This window comes from Coregonus clupeaformis, chromosome 2 (genome assembly GCF_020615455.1).
Source record: "Coregonus clupeaformis isolate EN_2021a chromosome 2, ASM2061545v1, whole genome shotgun sequence".
In the NCBI taxonomy this organism is placed as follows: Eukaryota; Metazoa; Chordata; class Actinopteri; order Salmoniformes; family Salmonidae; genus Coregonus; species Coregonus clupeaformis.
The window spans coordinates 16138250-16155313 of NC_059193.1; positions in this window are offsets into that span (position 1 = coordinate 16138250).

The window sequence follows — 17064 nt, forward strand, 5'->3', positions numbered from 1 at the left end:
TTTAGGTATAATTGACACTTTAGGGAGTGAAATTAACACTACACAAATAGTTTTAAAAAATTAACTCAGAGCAGTGTTAGTTGTCTAATCCCTTAGTGTTACTTTAACTCTGTTTTGCGAGTTAAAAAAGGAACTCTGGCAGAGTGTTAAATGTTTAACTATTTTGAAAGTGTTAATTTAACTCTGGAGAGTGTGGACCTATATAAACCCTCAAAAAGTGTTGAAATCAACTCTGTGGGAGTTAATTCAACACTGGACTTTTTGCTGTGTACAAAATCAGTCTAAATCCTAAAATGATGTGTGCTGTAGGTAATCTGGTATAAATGGTAATAATAAAAAAGGAAGAATATATACAGTACAAGGATCAAAGCTATGATTGGAGTTCCTTAATGTTGGAAGTCAAAACATAGGAAAGCCCCAACGCCCTGCCCTGTGCCACAGGGCTAGGGGTAGGAGTAGGAAAGCCCCAACGCCCTGCCCTGTGCCACAGGGCTAGGGGTAGGAGTAGGAAAGCCCCAACGCCCTGCCCTGTGCCACAGGGCTAGGGGTAGGAGTAGGAAAGCCCCAACGCCCTGCCCTGTGCCACAGGGCTAGGGGTAGGAGTAGGAAAGCCCCAACGCCCTGCCCTGTGCCACAGGGCTAGGGGTAGGAGTAGGAAAGCCCCAACGCCCTGCCCTGTGCCACAGGGCTAGGGGTAGGAGTAGGAAAGCCCCAACGCCCTGCCCTGTGCCTCAGGGCTAGGGTTAGGAGTAGGAAAGCCCCAACTGTTAGGCCTACTGCTGCTAGGTAGCTCTCTCTCTGCTCTCCCCCTCCCCTCTGTCTGTCCTTGATTGCAGGAGTGAAGTCTGGTGTGCGGGAGTCAGGGTTCCAGCTGCAGCTCATTCACCATAATCACCTCAGCCTTAAAGACCCGGTCAAACTTGCCACTCATCGTCAGATCATAGTCAAGACGACCATGTTAGTCTCGCTGCCGACTCAACCTGTTTGTTTTCGCTCTTTGTGTTTTTGGCCTGTTCTATTTACTTTTCTCCTGTGCCACAGATTATTGGAACCTGACTCCTGCCTCCGCTTCACTCCTGCCACCACCATCCTGCTCTCCACTACCGGACCTCCCTTTTGGACTCACCACGGACACTAGGACATTACGGTACCACACCTGCCCTGACCTGGATCTGTTACCCTCCCTGTAACCTGGACTTGCTCTTCCCCTATTATTGGAAACCTGGACTAATTGAACATTGTAAATAAACCTGTTAAACCTTCTCTGGCTTGGTGTAGTTGTCTGCATTTGGGTTCAAATCCAGTTAAATCATGACACCAACGCCCTGCCCTGTGCCACAGGGCTAGGGGTAGGAGCACCTAATGTTTATGGCTGATTCTTTCCCACCCCTCTCCCCTTGCTGTTTCAGTCAACATTAACATTCAGGGATATAGATGGTCAAGTCAGTTTAAAATTTGTAGGTTTAGGAACTATCTTTCTTGAGATTAATAAAGGTGTTCCCCAGAATTCCATTTTAGCTCCTGTGTTGTTCTCAATTTTTATGAATGATCTGGGAAATGGGATGCAACCAGCTGTCACGTTCATTTAAGGACGGGTCAGACCAAGGCGCAGCGTGAAATGCGTACGTGTTTATTAAACTGATAAACACACGACAAAACAACAAACCAATGAAACGTGACGTCCTAAGGCTAACACAAAACAAGCCTACTCACGGAACAAGATCCCACAACTAACGAGTGCCAATAGGCTGCTTAAGTATGATCCCCAATCAGAGACAACGAGCGACAGCTGCCTCTGATTGGGAACCACCCCGGCCAACATAGATCTACACATAATAGATCATTCACATAGATATACACAACATAGAATATTGACACCCTGACTCAACATATAAGAGTCCCCTGAGTCAGGGCGTGACAGAGCTGGACTTGGCACCGGTGGAGCGGACTACTCTGGCTCCGGAGTGGAGCCACTGACCGGAGCTGGATCAGGCACCGGTGGAGCGGACTGCTCTAGCTCCGGAGTGGAGCCGCTGACCGGAGCTGGACTGGACCCCGGTGGAGCGGACTGCTCTGGCTCCGGAGTAGAGCAGCTGACCGGAACTGGATCAGGCACCGGTGGAGCAGACTACTCTGGCTCCGGAGTGGAGCCGCTGACCGGAGCTGGACTAGACCCCGGTGGAGCGGATTGCTCTGGCTCCGGAGTGGAACGGGCACGGGCCGTGCCGGACTGGATACACGCACCACTGGTCTGGTGTGAGGAGCAGGCACGGGCCGGACCGGACTAGGAACAAGCACCACTGGCTTGGTGCGAGGAGCCGGAACAGGCCGGGCCGGACTGGGAACACGCACCACTGGCTTGGTGCGAGGAGCAGGAACGGGCCGGGTCTTACTGGAAACACGCACCACTGGCTTGGTGCGAGGAACAGGAACGGGCAGGCACGAGGTGTACCGGACTGGGAACTGACGTTAGAGATCTCCGACTGTACGACTCTTTCACTCTCCACGCCCAGTCCTCCTCCCGTGAGGACTCCTCCCTCCTCTTCTCCATCGCTCCCCGACCACCCTTTTAGCCCCCCCAAAAAAAATTATTGGGGCTGTCTCTCGGGCTTCTTCCTTGGCCGGCGCCTTCTGCTTTGCCATTGCTCCTCTCTATACCGGGCCTCCACTGTCTCCTCCCAAGAACGGTGATCCATCCCAGCCTGAATCTCCTCCCATGTCCAGGATCCCTTTCCGTCCTGGATCTCCTCCCATGTCCAGGCTGTCTGCTCCTGGGCACGCTGCTTGGTCCGTGTTTGGTGGGATCTTCTGTCACGTTTGTTTAAGGACGGGTCAGACCAAGGCGCAGCGTGAAATGCGTACATGTTTATTAAACTGATAAACACACGACAAAACAACAAACCAACGAAACGTGAAGTCCTAAGGCTAACACAAAACAAGCCTACTCACGGAACAAGATCCCACAACTAACGAGTGCCAATAGGCTGCCTAAGTATGATCCCCAATCAGAGACAACGAGCGACAGCTGCCTCTGACTGGGAACCACACAGGCCAACATAGATCTACACATACTAGATCATTCACATAGATATACACAACATAGAATATACACACCCTGACTCAACATATAAGAGTCCCCTGAGTCAGGGCGTGACACCAGCAAAGTTGCATCTACAGTGCATTCGGAAAGTATTCAGACCCCTTCACTTATTCCACATGTTGTTACGTTGCAGCCTTATTCAAAAATGGGTTCAATGTGATAAAAATTTTCAGCAATCTACACACAATAACCCATAATGACAAAGCAAAACAGGTTTTTAGAAAAGTTTGCAAATGTATTAAAAATAAAAAACTGAAATACCTTTTTACATAAGTATTCAGACCCTTTGCTCTGAGACTCAAAATTGAGCTCAGGTGCATCCTGTTTCCATTGATCATCCTTGAGATGTTTCTACAACTTGATTGGAGTCCACCTGTGGTAAATTCAATTGATTGGAAATGATTTGGAAAGGCACCCACCTGTCTATATAAGGTCCCACAGTTGATAGTGCATGTCAGAGCAAAAACCAAGCCATGAGGTCGAAGGAATTGTCCGTAGAGCTCAGAGACAGGATTGTTTCGAGGCACAGTTCTGGGGAAGGTTAAAAATCCTCTGCAGCATTGAAGGTCCCCAAAAACACAGTGGCCTCCATCATTCTTAAATGGAAGTAGTTTGGAACAACCAAGACTCTTCCTAGAGCAATCGGTGGAGAAGGGACTTGGTCAGGGAGGTGACTAAGAACCCACTCTGACAGAGCTCCAGAGTTCCTTTGTGGGCGATGGGAGAACCTTCCAGAAGGACAACCATCTCTGCCGCACTCCACCAATCAGATCTTTATGGTAGCGTGACCAGATGGAAGCCACTTCTCAGTAGAAGGCCCATGACAGCCTGCTTGGAGTTTGCCAAAAGGCACCTAAAGGACTCAGACCATGAGAAACGAGATTCTCTGGTCTGATGAAACCAAGATTGAACTCTTTGGCCTTAATGCCAAGCGTCACGTCTGGAGGAAACCTGGCACCATCCCTATGGTGAAGCATGGTGGTGGCAGAATCATGCTGTGCTGAAGTTTTTCAGCAGAAGGGACTGGGAGACTAGTCAGGATCGAGGGAAAGATGAATGGAGCAAAGTACAGAGAGATCCTTGATGAAAACCTGTTCCAGAGCGCTCAGGACCTCAGACTAGGGTCGAAGGTTCACCTTCCAACAGGACATCGACCCTAAGCACACAGCCAAGACAATGCAGGAGTGGCTTCAGGACAAGTCTCTGAGTGTACTTGAGTGGCCCAGCCAGAGCCCGGACTTGAACCCGATCTAACATCTCTGGAGAGACCTGAAAATAGCTGTGCAGCGACGCTCCCCATCCAACCTGACAGAGCTTGAGAGGATCTGCAGGATCCCCGAATACAGGTGTGCCGAGCTTGTAGTGTCATACCCAACAAGACTCGAGGCTGTAATTGCTGCCATAGGTGCTTCAACAAAGTACTGAGTCAAGGGTCTGAATACTTACGTAAATGTGATATTTCAGTTTACATTTTTTTATAACTTTGCTCAAATTTCTAAAAAAACTGTTTTTGCTTTGTCATTATGGGGTATTGTATGTAGATTGATGAGGGGAAAAAACTATTTAATCAATTTTAGAATAAGGCTGTAACGTAACAAAATGTGGAAAAAGTCAAGGGTTCTGAATACTTTTCGAATGCACTGTATATGCAGATGATATAGTCATATATTCATACTAACTGTAAGTCACTCTGGATAAGAGCGTCTGCTAAATGACTAAAATGTCAATGTAATGTGCTCCTTCTCTGGTTCAGGCTGTTGAAGAGTTCCAGACTGCTTTTCAGCCACTGCAGGCCTCCCTTTATGGTCTCAAACTGGTCTTGAATGTACAAAAACTAAATTCATGACCTTTACCAGAGCTCCCACTCAGCCAGAGAAGGTTAGCATTGTCACATCTGGTGGCTTATCCATTGAAAAAAGTGTCATCCTACAAATACCTAGGTAAATGGTTGGATGACAAGTTGTCCTTTAAAGTTCATATTGATAATCTTGTGAGGAAGCTTACATTGAAATTGGGTTTTTATTTTCATAATAAGGCTTGCTTCCTGCTTCAGGCCACTTTTCTCTCTGTAGTTGATTATGGTGACTTGTTGTATATGCATGCAGCCTCCTCTGTCTTACAGAGACGGGACTCTGTTTATCATGCGTCCTTGTCCTTTATTACAAATGCCAAGTCACTCACCCACCGTTGCACCTTGTACCAAATGGTGGGTTGGACCTCACTTTATACGCGCAGAAAGCTACATTGGTATGTGTTCATCTACAAAGCCCTTTTGGGTAAACTCCCTCTTTACCTCGGTAGTCTGGTCTCCTTCACCACCAGCGGTTACCATACCCGGTCTGCTAGGTGGTTGCTACTGTAGTCTGGTCTCCTTCACCACCAGCGGTTACCAGACCCGGTCTGCTAGGTGGTTGCTACTGTAGTCTGGTCTCCTTCACCACCAGCGGTTACCAGACCCGGTCTGCTAGGTGGTTGCTACTGTAGTCTGGTCTCCTTCACCACCAGCAGGTACCAGACCCGGTCTGCTAGGTGGTTGCTACTGTAGTCTGGTCTCCTTCACCACCAGCGGTTACCAGACCTGGTCTGCTAGGTGGTTGCTACTGTAGTCTGGTCTCCTTCACCACCAGCAGGTACCAGACCCGGTCTGCTAGGTGGTTGCTACTGTAGTCTGGTCTCCTTCACCACCAGCAGGTACCAGACCCGGTCTGCTAGGTGGTTGCTACTGTAGTCTGGTCTCCTTCACCACCAGCAGTTACCATACCCGGTCTGCTAGGTGGTTGCTACTGTAGTCTGGTCTCCTTCACCACCAGCAGGTACCAGACCCGGTCTGCTAGGTGGTTGCTACTGTAGTCTGGTCTCCTTCACCACCAGCGGTTACCAGGCCCGGTCTGCTAGGTGGTTGCTACTGTAGTCTGGTCTCCTTCACCACCAGCGGTTACCAGACCCGGTCTGCTAGGTGGTGAAGGAGACCAGACAACAGTAGCAACCACCTAGCAGACCTTATTATGAAAATAAAAACCCAATTTCAATGTAAGCTTCCTCACAAGATTATCCATATGAACTTTAAAGGACAACTTGTCATCCAACCATTTACCTAGGTATTTGTAGGATGACACTTTTTCAATGGATAAGCCACCAGATGTGACAATGCTTTTTCAAGGGAGACCTGGCCAAGAAGGCAGCAACAATCAATCCATTACAAATAAAACATACAACAATAGAATACAATTCAACAACATGATCCAGCCTAAAAAAAAAGCATTTACACTCCTCCTTACAGTAGCAACCACCTAACAGACGATAGAGATGAACGATAAACCATATGAGTACCAACCCCACCAAGACTTATGCTTCATCACACTGACATTACAGTTAATAAACTATCTGTCTGACTCATGATGTGACATTACAGTTAATAAACTATCTGTCTGACTCATGATGTGACATTACAGTTAATAAACTATCTGTCTGACTCATGATGTGACATTACAGTTAATAAACTATATGTCTGACTCATGATGTGACATTACAGTTAATAAACTATCTGTCTGACTCATGATGTGACATTACAGTTAATAAACTATCTGTCTGACTCATGATGTGACATTACAGTTAATAAACTATCTGTCTGACTCATGATGTGACATTACAGTTAATAAACTATCTGTCTGACTCATGATGTGACATTACAGTTAATAAACTATCTGTCTGACTCATGATGTGACATTACAGTTAATAAACTATCTGTCTGACTCATGATGTGACATTACAGTTAATAAACTATATGTCTGACTCATGATGTGACATTACAGTTAATAAACTATCTGTCTGACTCATGATGTGACATTACAGTTAATAAACTATCTGTCTGACTCATGATGTGACATTACAGTTAATAAACTATCTGTCTGACTCATGGTGTGACATTACAGTTAATAAACTATCTGTCTGACTCATGATGTGACATTACAGTTAATAAACTATCTGTCTGACTCATGATGTGACATTACAGTTAATAAACTATCTGTCTGACTCATGATGTGACATTACAGTTAATAAACTATCTGTCTGACTCATGATGTGACATTACAGTTAATAAACTATCTGTCTGACTCATGATGTGACATTACAGTTAATAAACTATCTGTCTGACTCATGATGTGACATTACAGTTAATAAACTATCTGTCTGACTCATGATGTTACATTACAGTTAATAAACTATATGTCTGACTCATGATGTGACATTACAGTTAATAAACTATCTGTCTGACTCATGATGTGACATTACAGTTAATAAACTATCTGTCTGACTCATGATGTGACATTACAGTTAATAAACTATCTGTCTGACACATGATGTGACATTACAGTTAATAAACTATATGTCTGACTCATGATGTGACATTACAGTTAATAAACTATCTGTCTGACTCATGATGTGACATTACAGTTAATAAACTATCTGTCTGACTCATGATGTGACATTACAGTTAATAAACTATCTGTCTGACTCATGATGTGACATTACAGTTAATAAACTATATGTCTGACTCATGATGTGACATTACAGTTAATAAACTATCTGTCTGACTCATGATGTGACATTACAGTTAATAAACTATCTGTCTGACTCATGATGTGACATTACAGTTAATAAACTATCTGTCTGACTCATGGTGTGACATTACAGTTAATAAACTATCTGTCTGACTCATGATGTGACATTACAGTTAATAAACTATCTGTCTGACTCATGATGTGACATTACAGTTAATAAACTATCTGTCTGACTCATGATGTGACATTACAGTTAATAAACTATCTGTCTGACTCATGATGTGACATTACAGTTAATAAACTATCTGTCTGACTCATGATGTGACATTACAGTTAATAAACTATCTGTCTGACTCATGATGTGACATTACAGTTAATAAACTATCTGTCTGACTCATGATGTTACATTACAGTTAATAAACTATATGTCTGACTCATGATGTGACATTACAGTTAATAAACTATCTGTCTGACTCATGATGTGACATTACAGTTAATAAACTATCTGTCTGACTCATGATGTGACATTACAGTTAATAAACTATCTGTCTGACACATGATGTGACATTACAGTTAATAAACTATATGTCTGACTCATGATGTGACATTACAGTTAATAAACTATCTGTCTGACTCATGATGTAACATTACAGTTAATAAACTATATGTCTGACTCATGATGTGACATTACAGTTAATAAACTATCTGTCTGACTCATGATGTGACATTACAGTTAATAAACTATATGTCTGACTCATGATGTGACATTACAGTTAATAAACTATCTGTCTGACTCATGATGTGACATTACAGTTAATAAACTATCTGTCTGACTCATGATGTGACATTACAGTTAATAAACTATATGTCTGACTCATGATGTGACATTACAGTTAATAAACTATCTGTCTGACTCATGATGTGACATTACAGTTAATAAACTAACTGAGTCTGACTCATTTCCTCAACAGGTTGATAGGTATACTGTGATAGATCAGCCAGAAATATAACAAGAGGACTCCAACTTCACTATGTGCGATTTTGATATGGAACGACATCAAAACCTTCCCAGCACCTCCCTTCGTGTAACATGAAGCAGTGATACAAGGGAAACAATAACAGAAGGGTTCTATAGATACATGGAAAACATGTGTTTGATATGGACTGACATACTGGGAATAACACCATGGAGTCATATGAGATTTCTGAAACACATGAAGGAGGCTTTCACCACAATACAGATACAGAGGCATTCAAGACAGTCAAGGCCACAGTATAAAGAAGCATGGCTTCACAGCATGGCTTCACAGTTGGAGCCAGGTGGTAGAGACAGGATAGAGGCTAGCGAGATTGGAGAAAGATAAATGACTCCATGAAGTCTGCTAAATGACTAAAATGTAAATGTAAAGATGTTTTGTTAAATCCTTTTCACACAGTTTAGTGTGAGTTTAGTGTGAGTGATTTCCTAATATCTGACACAGAGATAGGGAGGGAGGGAGGAGGAGAGACCCGAGTGATGGAAGATCAGCTCAGACAATCATAGGAAGGTGCCAGATGAGATTTGGTGATGCGTCCCAAAGAGTAACCTATTCCCTATTTAGTGCACTACTTTTGACCAGAGCCAATATATGGGGAAAAAAGGCAATAGGGTGCCATTTGGGACGCAGCTTGGTGATATCAGAGAGAGGAGCCTGTCTGCTATACCCTGTCCTACTGTCTGTCTGAACGAATGAGAGCGTTGACTGTTTGATAACATCAAAGGTAACGCTCCAACAGAACTCATACAGGCCTGGGAATCTTGATTAGGATTATTTAGTTTTGTGTTGATTTTATGGTCTTAGTCCAGTATAAACTAGAAAACACAGAAGGAACTGTGCTCTCACACTACTGCTTTAGATCATATTGAGAATGAGAACTGACGACAGCAGCAGTTGGATGTGTGCCAGACAGCCTTGCTCTGTGTCTGTAATGGCAACCCTACTTCATATATAGTGCAATACTTTTGACCAGAGCCCTATGTGGGATGGTCAAAAGTATTGCACAATATAGGGAATAGGGTGTCATTACAGACACAGACATGGTCTTGTTTGTTGGTGTTTGTAGAGCACTTACTAAACAGTGGGCTGTGGCACCATCATAAAACCCTACCATCATACATCCCTACCATCATACATCACTACCATCATACATCCCTACCATCATACATCACTACCATCATACATCGCCTACCATCATACATCACTACCATCATACATCACTACCATCATACATCACTACCATCATACATCACTACCATCATACATCACTACCATAATACATCCCTACCATCATACATCGCCTACCATCATACATCCCTACCATCATACATCCCTACCATCATACATCCCTACCATCATACATCACTACCATCATATATCACTACCATCATACATCCATACCATCATACATCCCTACCATCATACATCACTACCATCATACATCCCTACCATCATACCTCCATATGATCATACATCCATACCATCATACATCACTACCATCATACATCCATACCATCATACATCCATACCATCATACATACCTACCATCATACATCCCTACCATCATATATCCATACCATCATATACCCCTACCATCATACATCCCTACCATCTTACATCCCTACTATCATACATCCCTACCATCACACACCCCTACCATCATACATCCATACCATCATACATCCATACCATCATACATCACTACCATCATACACCCCTACCATCATACATCCCTACCATCATACACCCCTACCATCATACATCCCTACCATCATACATCCCTACCATCATACATCCCTACCATCATACAACCCTACCGTCATACATCCCTACCGTCATACATCCCTACCATCATACAACCCTACCGTCATACATCCCTACCGTCATACATCCCTACCATCATACATCCCTACCATCATACATCCCTACCATCATACATCCATACCATCATACATCCCTACCATCATACATCCCTACCATCATACAACCCTACCGTCATACATCCCTACCATCATACATCCCTACCAACCCTACTATTCCTACCATTATACATCACTACATCATACATCCCTAGATTCATACATCCATACCATCATATACCCCTAACGTCATACATCACCACCATCATACATCCCTACATCATACATCCCTACTATCATACATCCCTACTATCATACATCCCTACCATCACACACCCCTAATGTCATACATCCCTGCCATCATACACCCCTACCATCATACACCCCTACCGTCATACATCTCTACCATCATACACCCCTACCAACCCTACTATTCCTACCATTATACATCACTACCATCATACATCCCTACCATCATACATCCCTACCATCATACACCCCTACCGTCATACATCCCTACCATCATACATCCCTACCAACCCTACTATTCCTACCAACATACATCACTACCATCATACATTGCTACCATCATACATCCCTACCATCATACATCGCTACCATCATACATCCCTACCATCATACATCCCTACCATCATACATCCCTACCATCATACCTCCATATGATCATACATCCATACCATCATACATCACTACCATCATACACCCCTACCGTCATACATCCCTACCATCATACATCCCTACCAACCCTACTATTCCTACCAACATACATCACTACCATCATACATCGCTACCATCATACATCCCTACCATCATACATCCCTACCATCATACACCCCTACCATCATACATCCCTACGAGCATACATCCCTACCACCCCTACCAGCACACCTCCCTACCATTACTACCAGGATACAGCCCTACCAGCCCTACCAGCCCTACCCTCCCTACCATCCCTACCAGCCCTACCCTCCCTACCCTCCCGACCATCCCTACCCCCCCTACCAGCCCTACCATCCCTATCAGCCCTACCAGCCCTACCATCCCTACCATCCCTACCAGCCCTACCAGCCCTATCAGCCCTATCAGCCCTACCAGCCCTACCCTCCCTACCAGCCCTACCAGCCCTATCAGCCCTACCAGCCCTATCAGCCCTACCAGCCCTACCCTCCCTACCAGCCCTTCCAGCCCTACCATCACTACCTGTCCTACCAGCATGCGTCCCTACTAGCCCTACCAGCCCTACTAGCCCTACCAGCCCTACCAGCCCTACTAGCCCTACTAGCCCTACCAGCCCTACCAGCCCTACTAGCCCTACTAGCCCTACCAGCCCTACCAGCCCTACTAGCCCTACCAGCCCTACCAGCCCTACCAGCCCTACTAGCCCTACCAGCCCTACCAGCCCTACCAGCCCTACCAGCCCTACCAGCCCTACCAGCCCTACCAGCCCTACTAGCCCTACCAGCCCTATCAGCCCTACCAGCCCTATCAGCCCTACCAGCCCTACCCTCCCTACCAGCCCTTCCAGCCCTACCATCACTACCTGTCCTACCAGCATGCGTCCCTACCAGCCCTACCAGCACACCTCCCTACCATTACTACCAGGATACAGCCCTACCAGCCCTACTAGCCCTACCAGCCCTACCAGCCCTACCAGCCCTACTAGCCCTACTAGCCCTACCAGCCCTACTAGCCCTACCAGCCCTACCAGCCCTACTAGCCCTACTAGCCCTACTAGCCCTACCAGCCCTACCAGCCCTACCAGCACACCTCCCTACCATTACTACCAGGATACAGCCCTACCAGCCCTACTAGCCCTACCAGCCCTACCAGCCCTACTAGCCCTACCAGCCCTACTAGCCCTACTAGCCCTACTAGCCCTACCAGCCCTACCAGCTCTACCAGCACACCTCCCTACCATTACTACCAGGATACAGCCCTACCAGCCCTACTAGCCCTACCAGCCCTACCAGCCCTACTAGCCCTACCAGCCCTACCAGCCCTACATCATACATCCCTACCATCATACACTTCTACCGTCATACATCCCTACCATCATACATCACTACCATCCCTACGAGCATACAGTGGGGAGAACAAGTATTTGATACACTGCCGATTTTGCAGGTTTTCCTACTTACAAAACATGTAGAGGTCTGTAATTTAAAACATAGGTACACTTCTAAAACAAAAATCCAGAAAATCACATTGTATGATTTTTAAGTCATTAATTTTTATTTTATTGCATGACATAAGTATTTGATCACCTACCAACCAGTAAGAATTCCGGCTCTCACAGACCTGTTAGTTTTTCTTTAAGAAGCCCTCCTGTTCTCCACTCATTACCTGTATTAACTGCACCTGTTTGAACTCGTTACCTGTATAAAAGACACCTGTCCACACACTCAATCAAACAGACTCCAACCTCTCCACAATGGCCAAGACCAGAGAGCTGTGTAAGGACATCAGGGATACAATTGTAGACCTGCACAAGGCTGGGATGGGCTACAGGACAATAGGCAAGCAGCTTGGTGAGAAGGCAACAACTGTTGGCGCAATTATTAGAAAATGGAAGAAGTTCAAGATGACGGTCAATCACCCTCGGTCTGGGGCTCCATGCAAGATCTCACCTCGTGGGGCATCAATGATCATGAGGAAGGTGAGGGATCAGCCCAGAACTACACGGCAGGACCTGGTCAATGACCTAAAGAGATCTGGGACCACAGTCTCAAAGAAAACCATTAGTAACACGCGATGCCGTCATGGACTAAAATCCTGCAGCGCACGCAAGGTCCCCCTGCTCAAGCCAGCACATGTCCAGGCCCGTCTGAAGTTTGCCAATGACCATCTGGTTGATCCAGAGGAGGAATGGGAGAAGGTCATGTGGTCTGATGAGACAAAAATATATATTTTTGGTCTAAACTCCACTCGCCGTGTTTGGAGGAAGAAGAAGGATGAGTACAACCCCAAGAACACCATCCCAACCGTGAAGCATGGAGGTGGAAACATCATTCTTTAGTTATGCTTTTCTGCAAAGGGGACAGGACGACTGCACCGTATTGAGGGGAGGATGGATGGGGCCATGTATCGCGAGATCCTCCTTCCCTCAGTAAGAGCATTGAAGATGGGTCGTGTCTGGGTCTTCCAGCATGACAACGACCCGAAACACACAGCCAGGGCAACTAAGGAGTGACTCCGTAAGAAGCATCTCAAGGTCCTGGAGTGGCCTAGCCAGTCTCCAGACCTGAACCCAATAGAAAATCTTTGGATGGAGCTGAAAGTCCGTATTGCCCAGCAACAGCCCCGAAACCTGAAGGTCCTGGAGAAGGTCTGTATGGAGGAGTGGGCCAAAATCCCTGCTGCAGTGTGTGCAAACCTGGTCAAGACCTACAGGAAACATATGATCTCTGTAATTGCAAACAAAGGTTTCTGTTCCAAATATTAAGTTCTGCTTTTCTGATGTATCAAATACTTCTGTCATGCAATAAAATAAAAATTAATTACTTAAAAATCATACAATGTGATTTTCTGGATTTTTGTTTTAGATTCCGTCTCTCACAGTTGAAGTGTACCTATGATAAAAATTACAGACCTCTACATGCTTTGTAAGTAGGAAAACCTGCAAAATCGGCAGTGTATCAAATACTTGTACATCCCTACCGTCCCTACCAGCATACCTCCCTACCTATCCTACCAGAACACAACTCTACCAGCCCTACCATCCCTATCATCCCTACCAGCCCTAACAGCCCTACCAGCCCTACCAGCCCTAATATCACACATCCCTATCATCATACATCAAATCCATTCCTACCATCCCTACCATCCCTACCAGCATGCATCCCTAACATTCCTACCAGGATACAACCCAACCAGCCCTAGCAGCCCTACCAGCAAACACCTCTACCATCACTACCATCCCTACCAGCCCTACCATCCATACCAGCCCTACCATCCCTACCAGCCCTACCAGCCGTACCAGCATACATCCAGCCCTACCAGCATACAGCCCTACGATCCCTACCATCCCCACCAGCCTTACCAGCATACAGCCCTACCATTCCTACCAGCCTTGCCAGCCCTACCAGCCCAACAGCCCTACCAGCATACATGCCTACCATCCTTACCAGCCCTACCATCTCTACAATACCTACCATCCCTACCAGCCCTACCATCCCTACCAGCCATACCATCCCTACCAGCCCTTCTAGCCCTACCAACCCTACCAGTATACATCCTTACCAGCCCTACCAACCCTATCAGCCCTACCAGTATAAAACCCTACCATCCCAAAAAAGCCCTACCAACCCTGCCAGCATACATCCCTACCATCCCTACCAGCCCTACCAGCCATACAAGCCCTACCATCCCTACAAGCCCTACAAGCCCTACCACCATACATCCCTAGCAGCCCTACCAGCATACATCCCTACCAGCCCCAGCAGCCCTACCAGCCCTACCATCCCTACCAGTCCTACCAGCATACATCCGTAACATCGCTACCAGCCCTACCAGCCCTACCATCCCTACAAGACCTTCCAGCCCTACCAGCATACATCCTTACTGTCCTTACCAGCCCTACCAACCCTACAAGCTCTACCAGCCCTACCATCATACATCCCTACCGTCCCTACCAGCCCTACCAACCCAACCAGCATACATCCTTACTATCCCTACAAGCCCTACCAACCCTATGTAGCAACAGAAATAAGGTTAATGAAATCAAGATCTTGCTAACATCAGATAACATTAATATATTAGCCATTTCTGAGACTCATTTAGATAATTCATTTGATAATACAGCAGTAGAAACAAGGATATAGTACATGGTGTTACAGTCCTACCAGCCCTATTACATGGTGTTACAGCCCTACCAGCCCTATTACATGGTGTTACAGCCCTACCAGCCCTATTACATGGTGTTACAGCCCTACCAGCCCTATTACATGGTGTTACAGCCCTACCAGCCCTATTACATGGTGTTACAGCCCTACCAGCCCTACCAGCCCTATTACATGGTGTTACAGCCCTACCAGCCCTATTACATGGTGTTACAGCCCTACCAGCCCTACCAGCCCTATTACATGGTGTTACAGCCCTACCAGCCCTATTACATGGTGTTACAGCCCTACCAGCCCTATTACATGGTGTTACAGCCCCTACCAGCCCTATTACATGGTGTTACAGCCCTACCAGCCCTATTACATGGTGTTACAGCCCTACCAGCCCTATTACATGGTGTTACAGCCCTACCAGCCCTATTACATGGTGTTACAGCCCTACCAGCCCTACCAGCCCTATTACATGGAGTTACAGCCCTACCAGCCCTATTACATGGTGTTACAGCCCTACCAGCCCTATTACATGGTGTTACAGCCCTACCAGCCCTATTACATGGCGTTACAGCCCTACCAGCCCTATTACATGGTGTTACAGCCCTACCAGCCCTATAACATGGTGTTTCAGCAGTACCAGCCCTATTACATGGTGTTACAGTCCTACCAGCCCTATTACATGGTGTTACAGCCCTACCAGCCCTATTACATGGTGTTACAGCCCTACCAGCCCTATTACATGGTGTTACAGCCCTACCAGCCCTATTACATGGTGTTACAGCCCTACCAGCCCTATTACATGGTGTTACAGCCCTACCAGCCCTATTACATGGTGTTACAGCCCTACCAGCCCTATTACATGGTGTTACAGCCCTACCAGCCCTATTACATGGTGTTACAGCCCTACCAGCCCCTATTACATGGTGTTACAGCTCTACCAGCCCTATTACATGGTGTTACAGCCCTACCAGCCCTATTGCATGGTGTTACAGCCCTACCAGCCCCTATTACATGGTGATACAGCCCTACCAGCCCTATTACTGGTGTTACAGCCCTACCAGCCCTATTACATGGTGTTACAGCCCTACCAGCCCTATTACATGGTGTTACAGCCCTACCAGCCCTATTACATGGTGTTACAGCCCTACCAGCCCTATTACATGGTGTTACAGCCCTACCAGCCCTATTACATGGTGTTACAGCAGTACCAGCCCTATTACATGGTGTTACAGCCCTACCAGCCCTATTACATGGTGTTACAGCCCTACCAGCCCTATTACATGGTGTTACAGCCCTACCAGCCCTATAACATGGTGTTACAGCCCTACCAGCCCTATTACATGGTGTTACAGCCCTACCAGCCCTATAACATGGTGTTACAGCCCTACCAGCCCTATAACATGGTGTTACAGCCCTACCAGCCCTATTACATGGTGTTACAGCCCTACCAGCCCTATCACATGGTGTTACAGTCCTACCAGCCCTATTACAGCCCTACCAGCCCTATTACATGGTGTTACAGCCCTACCAGCCCTACCAGCCCTATTACATGGTGTTACAGCCCTACCAGCCCTATTACATGGTGTTACAGCCCTACTTGAAAACATAATGTCATTCCCATTTAATGTCCATAGCTAGACATGGTAACACAGCCCT